Genomic DNA, 9,856 nt, shown 5'->3' with positions numbered 1-9,856 from the left:
TCCCAATTTGGCTGAGCAAATAAGGGAGGGGTCAGAAATGCGAGTCTGAGAATCTTTAAAAATGGAGAAGGCAAAATTATTATCCATTTAGCCCATGGAAAAAAAAACTGTGCCCTGACGCACACACTTTTCATAAAGCTTGACTTAAACAGTAGATCGTGCACAATGCAGATTCTCTCTCCATAAACTGTTTTGTGGATAGAAAGCATTCTGTCAGTTTGCATTTTAGAACTAAATGTTCTTGTTTCCACTTGTTGAAGCTACCTGAGCTAAGGATCGTGACCTAGGCATTGCTGTCTTGACTTTCAGAACGAGAACAGTGAAGGAGAGGAGTGACATAAGCAAACAGTTGACTTATGCATCGTACAGGACTATGTTTTTGAAAAAGGTGCTCATTTTAAATTGTGGACATACTGCATGTTCGTGTAATAGCTCTAATACAAGAAAATAAAATAAGACTAGTGGGTGACACTTAAGGTCTGAATACTGTATTTGATCATTACTTTTTCATTTTAAAGCAACTTTTTTTATTTCCCTATTTGTGTACAGTTCTCTTTATGTACATAATAAAAATTTTTTTGAGAACCTTTGGTAGCTAACTTTCTCATTATATTGGCGGTAATGATCGAAGTACATCCATTTAACTATTTAGCTTTGTTTTCATTATATACTTCCAGGTTCTTTGAAAAGCAGCAATAACAGCTGGACTGTTATTTAAAGTAAAACATTTTTTAGCACTGTTTTCTCTTCTATACTTTGGTATGGATGCACAATGGAAACTCTATTCTAATTGTAAGATTTCAAGAGCCTTTAAGTAGTTTTAATCTTTTGTGTGTGATAGGAAATGTTTGGTAGCAGCCTTATATATGAAATTTACAAGTCAAACAATTTCTCATTTATTGGATTAAAAATTTCTGTTAAAATAATTTCAGTAACTTTTCATAGTTTATTGCATGTGCTGATAAATAACTCATAATAAAACCACGCATCAACCTTCATATGAAATGCACTGTCATGGGCAAAGTTTAAGCTGTTTAAAGAATCACCACGAAAAGTATAGCAAAAATGGTTTATTGAAGTAAAATGTTGTAAAAGTGAGGCTTAACATCCAAATTACCAATATGTGATCTTAATTTCCAGTGGTACGAGTTATGCACAGTGTCAGTTGCTTACCAAAGATGTGTAGTTGATAAGGGGTCTCGACCTTGAGGAGTATTTGTGAGAGGCATCCCAGCTCCAGGGGAGATCACTGCTGTGCAGCCTGCTGCTTAGTAAATAAGCTCACTCAGGCCATCATGTTCATGGAATACGGTGACTTGCTGGTAGTCAGATTACAAAGGATGGAGAAAGTAAGCATAAGACTCCTTGTGCATACAGCTGCCGTTGCTCCTTGACAAACTGGTCTTGGTTTTAACACTCCTGCTATTCCTGTGTTAATTGCATGATCGATGTTCTGCTTTCCGAGCTCCTGAACATCAAAGCACACCATGTCACCTCTTCCTATGGGGGTGTTTTGATGAACAGGTTGGAATTAAAGAAGTGAACGGCCCAGTCAGGGTCTAGGCATCTACTTCCTTCAGAGACTGAACCAAACGACCACTAGTTGTGTTGAGGAGTTGGGTACATCCGTCACACCCTGGTAACAAAAGTTTTATGCTCTGTGAACCCAATTTAAATGTACCAATGTATACATAAAATAAAGCTAAAATTAATACTTGAGTGATGCATATTCCTCTAGACTGTAATGGTGTGTTCCTGCAAGCATCTTAGTTCTGCTTCATAAATATGAGAAAACCGTTAGTGGGACCTATGTTGGCACAAGACTAATGTGGTGTGAGTAAGACTTTAATTTCTCCTCCCCTCCTCCATGGTCTTAATACTTCCAGCCTCTGCATCTGCTGGTTAAATTTTAGCATATGGGAGGAAAAAATGCTGGAGTAAATGAAATGTATGTAAAAGGCTAGTTAGAACGGAATCTGAGCACCTGCTTCTGTGACTGTAATAAGGATTTGTTTATGCAAGTGGATATGCATAATTTAGAAGCGGTGACAAAAAAAAAAAAAGATTGATTTTTCTGTAGTTCATCAGATTGTCAGCTAGCAATTTAATACTATTTGGGGAAAAAATATACTGAGTCAACATGATGCAAGTGTTTTTGCCTAGTTTATTTTGTTGACCTGCTGAAGCATAAAGATGCTGTTTGTTCCTGTTTCTGTCACATGCATTTTGTTTTTAAGGAAGCTTAATTCACTATAAGTGTATTAATTACTCCTTTTTGGAGATGCTATTTTGACAAGTTATAATGTAAACTTTGTAATGCCTGTCTTAAATAAGATATGGTTTTATTTGCTTTATATTAAGTCAATCGGAGAATGTTTGTTGGTAAATCTTTTTTTTTCCATGCAGACTGAAATTACTACTTTTACAGACTGCATTACAACAGCTAATTTCTTGTGAAGAGCTTAAGGGGCTAAGGAGAGTATTAAAAGGTTGCTATAGCTTAAAGTAGTGTTTGTTGTTGTTGTTGTTGTTTTTATTATTTGTAAGATAATGTTGCTTTCAAGACAAGCTTTTCTTGCAGAGGGTGGAGGCACAAGAATTGAAATTGGTCTGGAGGAGAAGACTCAAAATACCTGAGTTCTTCTGATCATAAACTTGAGGGCCTCGTATATAATATGACACAATATTATGCAAAAGCATAAACTTTCACAGTAACTGCTAGAAGAAAGTAGCTACTTTAATTTTGTACCCTGTGTGAGCTAAGTGCCTTTGCAGAGCAGCTGGGCACCTTTTGGGTGGTTCTTCTGACCGCAGGGATGCCTCAAAGCTGCAGTGTTTCCTGGCTGCCTGCCCCATACTGCTGTGGGATGCCTGTGGGGAAAAACTGAGCCACATCCATGTCAGGAACTGGGAGGACCGTGAGTGCCAGAGCTGCTCCAATGTAAGACACCCCTGCTCCCAAACTGGGGCCCTCTCTCTGGGAAGAATGATACCCAGGTGCGGTTTCCAATGTGCCAAAGTAGCTCATTCAGAACCGGTTAGGTAGGACACAATTTCCTTTCTGAAAAATTAAATGGGTTTATTTTTAAGAGGTATCTTTTCCTGAAGAACAGGCTTTCTTGCTTTATGGGAAGTTTTGTTTTGGGGCAGTGGTGTTAAGCCATTACTCTTTGCTCTGCTTCACAAAAAAAGGTTTTGGAATCAAATTTACTTTTTTGACACGTGAGAAATAATTTCATTTTTTCAATACCAAAACTAATTAGCCTGCCAAGGTGGATGTTACCAGAGTAAGACTGCACATTAATGTTTTGTATAAGATATCATATATGTAGATGTAAATATCATACGGAATTTTTTGTGTGTATATATACATATTTGTCCATGTTTACCTGAACTCTTATAGTGGATATAAATGCTTTGTGTAAATTGTGATTTTTACCCTTCTCTTTAAGAATAATACCTGTTGCTTCTTTTTGTAAGTATTCCTAGTAAATTTGGGCACAGAAGTAGAAGTGTGAGTAGAGCCTATGTTCAACTGTAAAATAGGATACATATTTCAATTATTTAGAGGATTTTTTGAAATAGGTTCCTTTTGTCCAAATCAATTACGGCATGTATCAGCCCAACTGTGTTGACAGGTTATAGAACAACACTGATTACTAACATTCCAGAAGTGATAAACATTGGCAGTAGCAATTTTTTTTATAAAATGTTAAAAGCTAAATGAAACTACTGTTGTAGAATACAGCCTAAAATCTTATCAGTAGAAGGGGAGACAGAGTAATCATTTGTCTGTGAATACAGCTTGCTATTTAACAAGTAGTGTATTTCAACACAAGCATTCCAAAAATAAAGCTATCCCTTTGCACAGTGCGTAACTATCAGGTGAAAAGCCCCTGGTCCTGTTTAAAAAAAAAAAAAAAAAAAAAGGCCATGAAGGAATGGATGCCTCTGCCTGTACTATTTGTTCTTTCCTCAGTGCTTTCACAGCTGAAGGTAACACATGCTTTTGTTTTTCAAAAGCTGTGTAGTCCCTCCTTTTAGTCAATTCCTTTCACGTCATAGGAATTAAATATTTTTGTCCACATACTACTCAGCATAAACCATTGCCTAGTTTTTGAAGAGCCATCACCTGGGAGAGGTGTGCAGCCCTGTTCCTGGGGCTGGATAGCCTCGAGCTTTACTCACAGACTGTTTCCCTGTTATATGCTAAGCTTGCACACTAAGCACACTAACGCTTGCACACTGTTGTAAGACAACAGAAAACAGTTACATGGAGATGAGGTGGATGGGAAGTACAAGGTACAGATAGCGTTGGTTGGCATGCCAAAATTAGGAAGTTAAAATATTTATTTTAAACCATGATTAATCCTGTTACCACAAAGCTAAGTAACTTGAGTGAGTAGGGATAAAGCAGAATGGTGTTTGAGAAGCTAATGTCTGCTGGACAGTGACATGACGGACCTGCTGAATGTGGGTGAAAATACCTTGATAGGGTAAAGATGGTTCGAGTGGCACAAGCTATAGAATACCTTGGAAAGAAAAACATTGGACCTAGATGTGATGGAGAAGCAGGGAAACAGATGGGATGGCCAAGTCTAGGATATGCTTGGTTAGAAAGAATAGAAATAGAAACCTTTGTAATGTGTGAAAAGGAGCCAGGACTAGGGGAAAAAAGGTAGTGCAATAAGAAAAGAGGATAGATGGCAAAAGCTTAATCTGAAAGGCAGGTTTTCTAATTGTTTTTCCTTTCTGCAAGATAAGTTTATCATTCTACACATAAATTGTAGATATCTTTCAAATTCAAAGAAATTTAAATTCAAGGAAAGATATTTTTACCTTGTTTTTAAAGCAGAGAGAATAAATAACATATTAAGTACTTCGCTGCACCAGATCATATGCTCTGAATTTTTTTCCTACTCCTAAAGGAAGACATAGTCCTTAAATTAGTGTTATTACTGTAAAAGGATTGGATGGCTTGTTTCTCTAAGTCAGAAACTTATCTAATATTCAAGTACACCTTTTGCAAAGCAAAAATTCTGTCACTAGATGGTGATCTTGGTCTGTGCATGCTTTCTCTTCTTCCTACCTTCTTTCCCATTTTACTCCCATACTGCACTTCCAGATAATGACCAGAACAATAATCCTCATTATCTGTTCTGTTGTAATGCTATTTCTGAATATTATGTTTACAAAGGCGAGAAGTCTTAGTACTTGAAGCCTAATGGTGAAGAGAAACAATGTCTGCATCCTTTTCTTCTCAATATATATCTTTCTTTACCATGTCCAGTACTCAAAGCATTATTTAATATTCATGGTTGGTACTGTGCTTATGATTTAGCATTGTACTGCATAACATGAATGCTTTCAAAACAAAAGCTACAGGAGCAGATACGAAAATGCAGACCGGAGCACTTATGTGAATATTAAATCATTTCTTATATGACTAGCAGAATAAATTGATTTTTTTTATAAAGGAATGGAGTAGTAGTATGTTAGTTTTAGAATCCAGGACAAAAATCCTTTTGCCTGGTATAAAAGTGAGAGGAGGCAACAAACAGGAGCAAAAATGAATCACTCCTTGAGACTTCACTTCTATTTGACTTACTAAAGCATGTGCCTTTTTGGGTCCACCTTCTTTCTTTCCATGTGATGCAGTTCTAACTCTTTATAGACACATCCAGTGACATGCTGGGAATTTTTCAGTAACTTACTAACGTGATGGGTTTTGTCTTCTGTGTTCACTAATGCAAGTCAGAACTCAGCCTTGCATAGCCCACTTTTAGACTCACTTCCATCAGCGCAATGCAATTCCATTAAAACTTGCTATTATTTCATTGCGTGATTTGGAAAGTGAGGTCCCCTTTGGCATTCTACTTGGTCAGATTCCCTTGCTTCTAAATATGAAATGTTTCTGAAGCGGAGATTTCAGAGGTATTAGAATGTGAACAAGTTTCAAATTCTCATTCTTCAGTCTTGTGGATATACTACTGGCCAGTTCTCTGCAAATTTCTCAAGTTACCATTGTAACCCTTTCTTCCTCCTATTGAACATCTGTCAAAATGTTCTTTGAAGACACAAAAAAAGGCAAATTCCACCATTCCTGAGTCTTCTGTAGCCAACTTGACCAGATTGACATCTTTGTCTAGATGCGTTTACCACAGTAACTGATGTACTAAGTGTTTTCCTCTCCCTAGATATAGCACGTGGAAGTAGAATAAACCTAATCACCTGTCAGTTAGTTATTACATCCTATAATGGTACAGAATCCCCTCTTCAATGTTATCCTGTTTCTCAGTCACTGTGTAGGTATCAGTAGTGATTATTTTGTGTAATGTTAAATAGCCCATTTGGTGGAAAAAAAAAATCTAGAAGTAAACGTTTTTTTGTGTGTTATAAACTTGTATTGCTCATTCCTTCATTCTTCCTCCAGAAGTTCAAGAGTTCTATCTCAAACAGAAGACACTTGACAAAAAAAAAACACTTTAGTACCAAGACAGGGTCCTGCATTTTAATCTTTGCAAAGGACTAACCTTGTGTTTGTCAGGGTAGTTTCTTTGCTGACAGAGAAGATCCAGATCAACTAATGGTCCTGACTGACTGACCTGCCTTATGAAGATCAGCCTTGTAAGCAACGAGATCAGTCAAAATAACATTGGAGTCAATGGTGAGAGAAACCTATCAATTCCCCTTGGAATGTTTGCAGGACCTATTTTGCAGGTTGACTGTTATGCAGGACGTTATCTCCCACGGGGAAGCTTCCAAACTGTCCTGCAGTGAACTTCAACTACATCAGTAATTACAGTGGAAGAGGAAAATGCCTGAAATTCCTAGTGCAAGCATTTATAAAACATACTTTCACTTATGTGCCTAAGCAAGCACATAAACAATAACTATAATTATGCCCAGGGCTGAGCTGCTCGTTTTCATATTTAAGACTTGACTTCAAACCTGACTCTTAATTCCCAGAAGCCCTCTTAGAAATACACATTTTGAACGATTCAGTTCATAGCATGCCTTGAACTTGATAAATTTTTACTACTTTATATTTTCCAGACTGGGTGATCACTTTGGGAGGTTGGTTTCAGACAAACATGCTGACTTGAGCACGCAGTGTTGCAGAACATTAGGGAAATTCAACATTATTTTGGAGCAGAAGGAAGGACGCTAGGTGACCTAATGCTGAAGGGCCTTTTTATCAAACATTGGGACTGGAATCCCAGTTGTCTGTGGAATTTTCTGGCACTATCACAATAAAAATAGCATCTTTTACATTTTTTTCTGTGTCTGACAATTTATATTTTGGTTGAGAAGTGTTCTACGATACAGTATTAACAAACGCAGCCAACAAGTTTGTTTATGCCATTTTTATTGATTTTTATGAAAATGTGTTATTCTGTAATGAAATAGAGGAAAGGAAGGACTTCAGTCTTTGGAGGTCACTAGCAATGTGAACTAGCAACTCACAATGTGAACTCCATTTTTGGATCAGTAAGATAGTTTAACTTTGTCAGCAGCTGAGTACAGATTCCAAGTAGGTTAATATTAAAAGACTTCCAGTTTTCCGATTTTAATTTTTTTTCTAACCAGGTTAAACTTAACTTTTCAGTCTTTGGAGTACCTCTGATAACTGAAGTCATCCAACTAATTATTTGAGTAGCGAAAAATGTGCTACATCTCAACAGTAAACATCATCAAGATACCCTGTGGAAAATTCCAGTTGAAAAAATAAATGGTGAGTCCCTGTTGTAGTTTTTTACTGCTAATAACAGTAATATTCTGGTCATTACCATAAGTCTGAGAGGTGACTTTTCTAGTAAGCTTGTAGTGCAATGGTTGAATGTGTTTGTCTTTGAGGGGCCTCTGAGCACATACAATGTAGTGTGGATTGTGTGTCTGAAAGGTACTTCAAATAAACTGTAAAGGTGAGCTTTATTACTCCAATAATTAAACAAAAAGGGTAAAGCAAACATTTATTAAATTGCATGATGGGCTGTTGTTTCTACTGTCAAAACACTAACTTAGTCAATGAATCTTCTAACACTTCTGTATTCAAACCTTTCCAGTTTTGAACTTGAAACTTGTGGAGCTGTGAATTTTGAAGAAATAACTCACATTCAAAAATCAACAACAAACCTTTAAGCTGATTGTAAAACAAGTCCTTACCTAAAGGTCAGACTGAATTCTGAAAGTGCAAGAGGAATGAGTACTGATAGCCATCTTCCTTCTGAGACCAAACGGTCCAGTGTGACCCCTCTGAAAACCCAGTACTGATCAGCCCTGTGATCTGGATGAAATTATGCAAGTACAGCTGATTAAGAGATTGTTGCCCCCAACGTTGGAAGTCTACATGAGAGAAGGAGATGGTCTCTGCTAGTGAAGTCTCAGAGCTATTGAAACAGTGAGCCCCATCCAACTATGAACACATGTATTTGAGTCTTCAAAGAGTATCTTTGCTGTTTGGTGAAGTGGCTATTAGGAATTTTAACCTAAAAGTCTGCAAGATGCAGCCTAGTGTTAGGCTGCCTCAGGCTTCACTTCTGCAAATCTTCCTCAAAGTGTTTGACGTTGGTCTCCCTTGGCTGATAAAGATTCAAGCTACTGATTTCACTGTACACCTAAATTAAGTATTTAGGAGATGGTGCTGCACCTTTGTGAAACTATTATTGTATTAGTGATTGTAACACTATTTGCCCTATTACTTCACCTGAATAATAGATGGGTCATAACCAGGTTATATCATCTGATCTTTTCAGCTACTCTTCTGTAATCATCAGGAAATTTCTCTTTCCAGGGTCAGTTTCACAAACATGCAATTTAATAGGGGCACGGTCGGATTGCTTGGCTTGTACTGTTACATGAAAGTGGTGGCTGAGAGTTTATGTATGTCTCAAGACCGTAAGAGCATGCACCATTGGGGGGACGGGGTTGGAAGGTCATAGCATTTGCATCTAGAACATTGTGTAGAAAAGCCTTGCTAAAAGTGAAATGGATGTTAGTTTTGTTCCTTTCCCTGGCGGTAAATACTCTGAAATCTCCCCAGTGCTTGCATAGTCTCTGCTCTTTTGTAAACAGCACAGGGCCCTAAAAGGCTGATCTAAGTTTTAGGTGTGAACAGCTTTATGAGTAGCTTGCTTCTCGGTACTTTCAATTCACTAATAGGTGTCACTCTATTGCCTTGTCATTCACAGGTTGTTGTTGTGGCTATTGCAACAGCACTGCAGAAAGGCTGTAATTTACCTGCACTGGTCTCTATTCCTATCTGGTTCTTCTGTCATTCTGTAACTCGCTTGTTACAGTGAGTATAATGTTAAGTAAAAATATGGGATGTATTTCTTTCATTACTGTAGTCAGCTGAGGTATACAGGTACAAAATAACTGCTCTAGGCATGCACTGTCTCATATGCATACTTACTAAGGTAATACAAGCTGGAGTGAAGGCATAATTCCTCATTAATACTGGTCTCTCAACACACAATTCTATTTAATTGCTCTTAACAGGCTTTTATGGGTTTCTAAATCTCCGCTATCTGCCAGGTCATATTCATGTTTGTCCTGGTTTCAGTTAGGACAGAGTTAATTTTCCTCCTAGTAGCTGGCAGGGTGCTATGTTTTGGATTAGAATGAGAAGAGCGCTGATAACATGCTGATGTTTTAATTGTTGTAGAGCAGTGCTTACACCAAGCCAAGGACTTTTCAGCCTCTCTCTGTCCTGCTAGCGAGCAGGCTAGGGATGCAGCAGGAGCTGGGAGGGGACAGACCCAGGACAGCTGACCCAAACTGGCCAAAGGGGTATTCCATACCATCTGACGTCATGCTGAACAATATATAGGGGTGGCTAGCCGGGGTGGAGGGG

General features: G+C 37.8%; 1 long non-coding RNA gene across 1 annotated transcript in view; it reads right to left on the bottom strand.

Annotated features, from left to right (window-relative positions):
- Window positions 1–1,059: 1,059 nt before the first annotated feature.
- The window catches only part of LOC121065733, a 31,196-nt gene continuing 22,399 nt past the window's right edge, over window positions 1,060–9,856 (bottom strand). The window contains exon 2 of the long non-coding RNA XR_005817282.1: window positions 1,060–1,636. This is a non-coding gene — a long non-coding RNA (uncharacterized LOC121065733). The remainder of the gene's footprint in view (window positions 1,637–9,856) is intronic.

Source organism: Cygnus olor, chromosome 2, assembly GCF_009769625.2.
Source record: "Cygnus olor isolate bCygOlo1 chromosome 2, bCygOlo1.pri.v2, whole genome shotgun sequence".
NCBI classification, from domain to species: Eukaryota; Metazoa; Chordata; class Aves; order Anseriformes; family Anatidae; genus Cygnus; species Cygnus olor.
The sequence above is the reverse complement of the archived record's forward strand: the minus strand, read 5'-3'. Positions and strand labels throughout refer to the sequence as shown.